This window comes from Austrofundulus limnaeus, unplaced genomic scaffold (assembly GCF_001266775.1).
Source record: "Austrofundulus limnaeus strain Quisiro unplaced genomic scaffold, Austrofundulus_limnaeus-1.0 Scaffold471, whole genome shotgun sequence".
In the NCBI taxonomy this organism is placed as follows: domain Eukaryota; kingdom Metazoa; phylum Chordata; class Actinopteri; order Cyprinodontiformes; family Rivulidae; genus Austrofundulus; species Austrofundulus limnaeus.
In genome coordinates this window covers 107,912-116,285 of record NW_013952873.1, presented here as the reverse complement: position 1 = coordinate 116,285, position 8,374 = coordinate 107,912, and the positions used below count along the sequence as shown (strand labels likewise).

Sequence of the window (8,374 nt, the reverse complement as noted above, 5' to 3'; positions counted from 1 at the left end):
GTGTGTGTGTGTGTGTGTGTGTGTGTGTGTGTGTGTGTGTGTGTGTCTATTTGAGAATCCAAAGGTATTTTCTGAATGAAAAGAGAGATTTCATAATTACTGCAAAAATGTCTCACAAATTTGGAGGTGGGGTTGCAGTTTTTAGGTAACTGTTGTTGGACGACATGTCTTTTATTTATGAGTTTATAACATACTTTGTGTGCAACAGACACTTTTTATCCAAAGCATATTTCTCTCAAGGGAGACTATTAAAGGTATTTTTAGCTTTGAACAAATCTCAGTCCTCCTTAAAATATAGGAAAGTGTCTTTCTCCCATACCCTTCTTTCTTTTGTGAGACTAAAATGGTTTATCTCCTGCAGTTAATATAATTGTGTCTCAGTATGAATAAATGGGGGGGAAAGAGCTGATGGTGTAATTATCCATGTTCAAAATCTTAAATATATTTGACAATTAAAAAAAAAATTGAAAATTGACAGGCACTTCATCAGGATTAAAATGCTGGAGAAAAAAAACTAAAAGGTTTAAAGGATTATCAAAAAAGTCACTTTTGAAATAAAATACTAGAAAACGTCGATAGAAAACTTGGAAGGTGCCAACTCAGTTTTACTGCCCAAAATCCAAGCATCCATCAATTTCAGTTTATATAATGTATAAAATAGATCAAAAGAAATTTTAAAGCTTCTGACAATAAATTTTTAGTGCCACCAAGTTAACCATAAACCTGTGTCTGTCACCAGACAAGCAGACAGAGAGTTAAAATAAGCCCAAAGCAGACAGTCTTGGGGAATTTTAAAGCTGTAGGTTATAATTTTTGCACAAACTGCAAGTGGCAGAAGTGTCTGGTCATTAATCTTATGTAAGCAATATAACAAGATAAAAAAAGACCCTTCGCTTCCACATTTGAAGAAAGAAATCAGCTCAGCAATAGAAGCTACACTGTAAAAAATGAAATGTTGGATTTACTTAACCATGTTATGTGACCTGGTTCCACTTAACTGAGTTGAGTAAATTCAAAGCAATACACGAGTTTTTTAGCCAAAGAACATGAGTATGTTGCTTTGAATTTACTCAACTCAGTTAAGTGGAACCAGGTCACATAACATGGTTAAGTAAATTCAACATTTCATTTTTAGAGTGTATTGAGTTTTTTTTTTTTTTGTGTGTGTGTGTGTTTGCACACTACTCTGTGAGTAATATGGGAGAAAACAGTGAGTCTGACAGCAGTGAGAGACATTTGGGTGAAAGGAGACAAAATACCTACATTTTGATGTGATAACTGTTTAGGAAGTGTAAAACTTTAGGAGAGTTGAGAAACCTGAAACTTTTAGACAGACAAAATAATCTTTGAGGCTTAGTTTAGTTTGGATTAAATTTAAATGTTTATTATGAAATCTGCAAAAACAGTGCTGAACCTAAACTGGGATTGTGTAAAACTAATAATGAAATATCAAAATCCTAGTTCCGTGATGTGACATGAAACTTTCTGCAATTTGGTAAAAATTAAGTTGGTGTTTCTATATTTTAGCTCTAAAGAAAGCTGAGGTTTCTTACTCACTGTGTTTATACAGTATGTGGATTTTATTTTATTTTTATTTTGTTTATTTGTACAGTGTATCACTACTATAGAGTAAAAATTTAAATCTCAAATAATCTTGAAAACATTTTGAAATTAATTGTGATTAATCTAATCTAATTAACAAAATAATAATAATTATTATTATTATTATGCACAAAATTAATATTATGACTCAAAGATGTTTAGAGTATTTTTAAAGTGTTTATAAATAAGTTTAATGCACTTTCAGAAGCTTTCAACATATAAGGCAACTCTGTCCTGCGTTTGTCTATTTTTCTCCGACACGCTGATCTGTTCAGCCTCGTCAGCAGAACCTGCTCTGTTTGCTACGGTTACTTCTTTAATTTGGGTGATATTTCAGGCTCGGACTACTCCAGTGGTGAGACACTTCAAGCATTGCAGTATCTACAAATATCTTTACTTTTAAACACTCCGACATCAGTAAGGGTTTCAAAAACAATATGTCCATGATGTGGTCAATGGTCAAGAAAATTGAACCAGAAAAACATATAATCACCTTACTGTCAAATAACAGTTGATTAAAACAAAGATTTGTGTAAAACAAATAAAGAAACATTGAAACAATGTTCTTTTTGTGTGTTTTTTTCTTTTTCTTAATTATAATGCAAAAAGATAGGTTGTCATTCTTTTCACTATGTAACTTTGACTTATAAAATGATAAGAACTTGTATTTAAAAGAAAATATTAATCAAAAATATAAAGAACATTATTATTTTATTTATTAAAGAAAACGAAATGTTTCTTTTGAGGGAGGTCTTTTGAGGCCAGGGTCAAAGGCAGGTGGAAATGTTTATTCCCCCTCGGGGTGACCCTTACAGAGTGTACTCAAAAACAAAGAAAAAAGTCATCGCCGTAATGCATGTTAAAATAACGCATCGACGTACCCTGCAGTAATCATTGTCAAAAGTCGTAGCACACTATTTCTGCTCCTGCCACACACGTTTTTTTGTTGCCAGGTAAAATAAGACAATCCACATTGATTCCCACCAAACAACCCTTCCTCCTTAAATCCTGTTCTCATTCTGGCCGACCTCCCCGTTTTTCCAAGTTGTTATCAGTCAGAGGGATAATTAAGCCTTGTGGGACTGCTGTGGGCCCCTCTCTTCTCACTTGTCAAAAGTTAGTGGGAGGTATCAAACGCCTCTGAAACACAAGCTAAATGAGAAAGCTAATCTGCCAGACAGCAGACGTGTTGCTGGAGATGCCTTGCTTTCCCATGACCCTCATTCGGTACTTAAAGACAAAAGTTCAGCCATACTTTGAGAAGAGCGTGTGTTCATGCTCACTGAAAATGTGCGGCCCTAAAAACAGAAACTCTGCTTGTGAAGCAAACAAACAAACCAGTCTGCTGATGCAATTAGCTGATAAGCTGATCAAACGGGGAGAAATCTGCAAGTTAAAAAATGATGAAATGGTTAGGTCTCGAATATGAGGATGCTCTGCTTTCCCCTGCATCGTGTTACTGCACATTTATGTGTTTTTATCCATTTTAAGCATTTTATTATTTCAACCTCATGTCACTGAGCCATATTTAAAAAAACCTGAAATAAGTTAAGCTTTTAAGCAGCTGCCAAAAAACATTCAACATGTACAGTATATAGCTGGAAATTTAACCTTTTGTTGAAGCAGTCATGTCATCAAAACATTCTGCTCATTGTGTCTAACAGGATAATGCTTGTATGCTTGAAGTCAGTACCATCGGACAGAGAGGGAAAAAATAACAATCCTGTGGCATTATAGGGAAGTGCAGGTAAGAAAATATCTTATTAGGTGTGTAGTTCAGGCTTTCAGGCAGATTTAAAAAAGGAAAGGTGTCAAGAAAAAAAAAATTCTCCTGCTGGCTGTTCTCACTTCCTGTACCTTAAAAACAGGAAGTCCAAACTTTTTTTGCTCACCATAACTTTTTGAGTTGCTGTTTTCTGCAAAATGTCAGCAGATACAGTTTCGGTTAAAGGGGACATATCATGCAAAAACTACTATTCTAGCTGTTAAATACAATTTTTTATTGGAGTCTGTAGGAGGCAGAAAAGTTAGAATTTAGTCTCTCCCATTGCTGCAAAGATTTCTTTACACTCTGAGTCATATTTTTCAATCAGTTCAGTTTTCTCTGACGTTTTCTAAACTCTTATATCAAATCATTTGTAATGGGATTGCCAATTAAGGTCTGGACTGACCAACTATAATTTTGAGTCTTCGTTCTTCGCTGGCTCTGGGTCAGACATGTAAGGCTGGATGGACAAGTCTTCTGTTTTTGACATCTTTTAATTACTTTGTAAACAAAAATGTTTCTGCACCAATAGATAAACCCCTCCTATAAAACTGGATTGCACTGCTCTAGAAACTGGATGGGGGCGGGATGTGAAGTGCTTTGTTTGAGTTTAAAGGAACAGCATCAAAACGAGTTAATCTGAGACACACCTCAGAAAAGAGGTGAAAGAGGGGCTTGTAGTTCCACTTTATAAAGACCCCAACTGAAGGATTTAAATGTAAAAAAAGAAGGATTTAAAAGCATCATATGTCTACTTTAACAAATGCTCTGTTTTTTCTGTTTGCTCTGTTTGTGCTGGCAATGTTGTATATGCTGTTAAGTGCCAGGAGGACTGCGACGAGTTATACATCGGGGAAACAAAGCAGCCACTGTTCAAAAGAATGTCCCAACACAGACGAGCTAATTCTAATGGCCAGAACTCTGCAGTTTTCACTCATTTACAGGCCAGCGGTCACTCTTTCAGAGATGAGGATGTTCTCATTCTTGATAGGGAGGAACGTTGGTTTGAGAGAGGAGTAAAAGAAGTCATTTTTGTAAAGAAAGACCGTCCATCATTAAACAGAGGTGGAGGCCTCCGTTTTCAGTTGTCCCCCTCCTACAGCGCTGCCATTGGCAGTATCACTCCACCCCTGTTAACAATAGGTATTAATTAGGTGTGAACGATAGCCATATGATGTGAGTATCAGTCACCTGGAGGCAGGGCTTAAAAGCCTGAATTTTGCCTGAAACTCTCAGACTGAAGAAGTCTCTTGGAGGAGAGACGAAACGTTTCATTAGAGAAGAACCCGTCCAGAGGACCTATACAATTTTTTCCTTTTGAATGCCCACTTTGTTTTTAGCTGTTTTCAGCTTACTGTTAGCACATCTTACCACCCATGGGCGCTAACTGACCTGATAGCCTTCTCCATTTGATCAAAGAGAAATTGGAAATTTAAATATTTTTCATTCCCCATGCAAATTCAGAATCGTTGTTTTTTTTTGTTTGTTTGTTTGTTTGTTTTTTTGAAAATGACTTTTACCTTGCTTTTATTTTGAAGGCGAGTGGGTGTTAGCTTTAGCAACATTTGTGTGTGCACCAGCTGGGGAATGCTTTGTGAAAAATTAGGACTGTCTTTGTTAGCACCTGATAAAAAAAAAACTGATGCAGTCTGTAGTTTTTTAGCCTAGCCCTTGCCTTCCTACACAGCTCCACTCAGTTCTAGTTTCCCTTCACTGCTCCCTCTGGGATTTCTCCCATTGAGATGGATTTCGCTGGCAGATTTTTAGCCGAACCAATCAGAGAACAGAACGTGAATTTTCTGCTCAGTGTCTGCTTGTAGTTTATTTTACCTGGGCCAGTCAGAGAACAGAAGGAGGACCTTTGAATGACGTCGATTTTCTGCGCAGTGTCTGCTAGTTATTTTAGCATACAGCAGTGGAGGAAGTGAATGAAGCCAGTCTGTGTTGATAAGGCTTCCAAATTAAAATAAATTTGTCTGACAAAGCAGCAGCTCTCATTTACAGTCGTCTTGTTCAGCTCGGTGCATTTCTCCTCTCAGTAGGGTTGTTTACAGCACACGCGATTTCCGGTTAGCTTCTTAGCTTAGCCTCCTTCACAGCGACATACGTCACAGCCAACTGATCCAATCATTTTAAACTTCAGCTGAGGCCACGCCTCCTGCAAGAATCAATTCTCTATGCATCAAGTCCAGACCCTTGTACGAAGCAAAGTGAAGGACAAGGGGCTGGTTTAAACCAGGCTAGTAGTTTTTAGCATGATTGAATTTTTTTAATTGTTCATTTTCTGAAATCAGTAGCAAACAGTAAACCTTAATTTTGTTTTTTTAAGGTTGTAAATTAAACCAGTTTTATCAGACTAAAAACACATCAGTAGCTTCGCTGACTATCTTTAAAAAGCAACAAAGTCTTTGTACCAAGATTTACACATTCAGGAAGGAAGTACTAGTTCAGTGGTATACTACAAACAGAAAAAAAAACAATGAAATACAACAGTAAGTTCTTTGATGTGGAGTTTATTGGTGCTTGGAGGACTAATCATGTAAATGAAATATATATAGATCACATTAGAGTACATCTGGTTCAGATTTTTATTGCTCCGTTAAAATATCTTCTTTAGCAGCTAATGAAAATTATAATAATGGCTACTTATAAATCTATGTTTGACAGAGTTGAGTGTCGGTGCGACCCACCACAACAGACCATGTTCTTTATGTGGCTGTTGGAGGGTGGGGACAAAAAACTACCTACCGTTTATCACTGTTAGCTCTGCAGCCTGTCAGACCTAAACACCATGGTAAATGGCTTGACCTTATAGCACCTTATCAAACTTCAAAGTGCTTTACACTTCTGTCATTCACCCATACACACATTCACACACTGATGGTGCATGCTGGCAGCAATGACCAGCAGCAGCAGGGTGAAGTGTCTTAATGGACACAATGAATGGGGGATCAAACCCAGGACGACTCCTCTGACCACTGCCACAGCGGTGCTAAATGATGAAATCTGACACTTGATGTTAAGGACATAAATGCACAAATGGCCTGCCAATCACCGTTATAAAGCATTGAATGACTTAATTGCTTGCCAAACTGGGGCCTTTTGTCACCCGTTTCTTACTACCTAAAATCACAATCATTGCAGATGTGATACAAACAAGGAGGTTGTTCTGTTTTTGCTTGTTATTCTGAACCAGCCACTTGTACTTTGTTTGAAGTGAAGTGCTTTTAATAACTCTGTGTCTTTTCTGACATGGCTGTTAACAAAATGATGTTAAATTAAATACACATGGAGCAATGATCACCTGAGACTGATGTTTAGTATTTGATGTTGAGTTCAAACGTCATACATGTTCCATCCCTGATATAATATAAAACTCATTATTTTTAGCCTTTGGCCATCTTATTTTATGTTACTTGGGGTCTGATCCTCTTATCCTTTTCAACAAAACAGCTCAGAGAACAAAGACTGAATCTATCTGGAACCAGTAAGCAAGGAAAATTATAAGTTATATACATGTATATATTATGAAAAGTGTGTTGTCTGCAGAATAAAATAAAATGTCATAATTTCTCTTAAAGTTTTTATAGAAAATCTGTTCACAGATCAAAGTTGTTTCAAACACCTGGGTTTGTTGTCTGGAATCACACCTTCACTCAAGAACTGTTATTTATATCAGTGTGAAATGTCAGGAGGTGAACCTTTGGAGATGACTTTGTAAATTAAAAGAAATCGACAGCAATAAAATTAAAAGAAATTAAAATGCACAGTTCTTGCAGTGATTCTACGAACTGCAAATTGAGTTCTGCTGCTTTTCTTCCTGTTTTTTTTCCCAACAGCATCAAACACCATTAGAGCACAAACAAGACTTCCAGATTGTGCCTTCAGTTAAAGCTGCGATTTGTCACATTCTGATGAAGCGATGACACCGTCTGATAAGTGGCATGACTGTTGTTCTGGTGACAACCGAGAAAACGTGAAAAATATGTGACAGTGGTGTGGTTAATATGCTCCGTGTGGAACTTGAACAAACTTTAGAAAAAGAGCCAAACCTTACCTTCCTGCTGATGTGATCGGGTCAGATGTTGATTTTTACGAGTCTTTTCTCCCCTCCCTGGGCTGGCACGAATCCTTCAGTCAAAACATGGGATGGTCTGGAAAAATGAGGTCAAAAGAAGATGAAAAAAAAGGAATATAAAGCTGATTTCATCATTCCAAACATACCCGTGTATTTTCAAAAACACATCGGTTGAAAACATGTCCTTACATTGCATCTGTATTCGGACAGAACAAATATTTATTGACTATCTCTTCTCTTCAATTTCAATTTATATAGTTATTCTGTCAGAAATAATTGCCACCAGGCAGCACTGGAAGAGCTACAGCTAACTGCTGCTGATACCTGAACTTACAAATACTGTACATGTAAAAGTCTATGTTACTCCCGAAGCATTCTGAAAATATCTGAAAGGATCTATGCTTTTTGCTTTTTGATGGATTTCTGGTTCCTAAGTGTTAAATTCATCTGATAATTTCCCCTGACCCTCCTGTTTCACTAAAGTTTTACTCCAAATTCAGCATAACTCCTCCTTTGCCACAGATTACATTTTGCATGTAATTCTATCCAGATTCACTTTTTTGTTTTATCTCATTTTATTTATAATTTTTAATTGCATTAGGCCAATTAAAAGGTATCAGTCATGGACCAGTATCACAGACTGGATATGTTAATGAATGTTAATGACTGGAAAAAAAGTTTTATTCACAGATGTGTAAAAACATGAACCTGAACATAAATGTCAGCCTTTCGTATTTTACAATCCCCTAAAATTGAAAATGCTAATAAATTTAGGGGTTATCGAGACTGATAATGATTTTTATAATTATTTTCCCCTTTTCAGATTAGTGCCCTACAAATTTAATTGATGCAACAATGAACATGTACAGCGGGTAAAATAAGTATTGAACACGTCACCATTTTTCTCAGTAAATATATTACTAGAGGTG

At 36.5% G+C, this 8,374-nt stretch overlaps 1 long non-coding RNA gene across 1 annotated transcript in view; it reads right to left on the bottom strand.

Moving 5' to 3' along the window:
• The window catches only part of LOC106529855 (uncharacterized), a 24,247-nt gene that overhangs the window by 7,560 nt on the left and 8,313 nt on the right, over positions 1 to 8,374 (bottom strand). Inside the window, exon 2 of the long non-coding RNA XR_001311689.1 lies at positions 7,425 to 7,521. This is a non-coding gene — a long non-coding RNA (uncharacterized LOC106529855). The remainder of the gene's footprint in view (positions 1 to 7,424; positions 7,522 to 8,374) is intronic.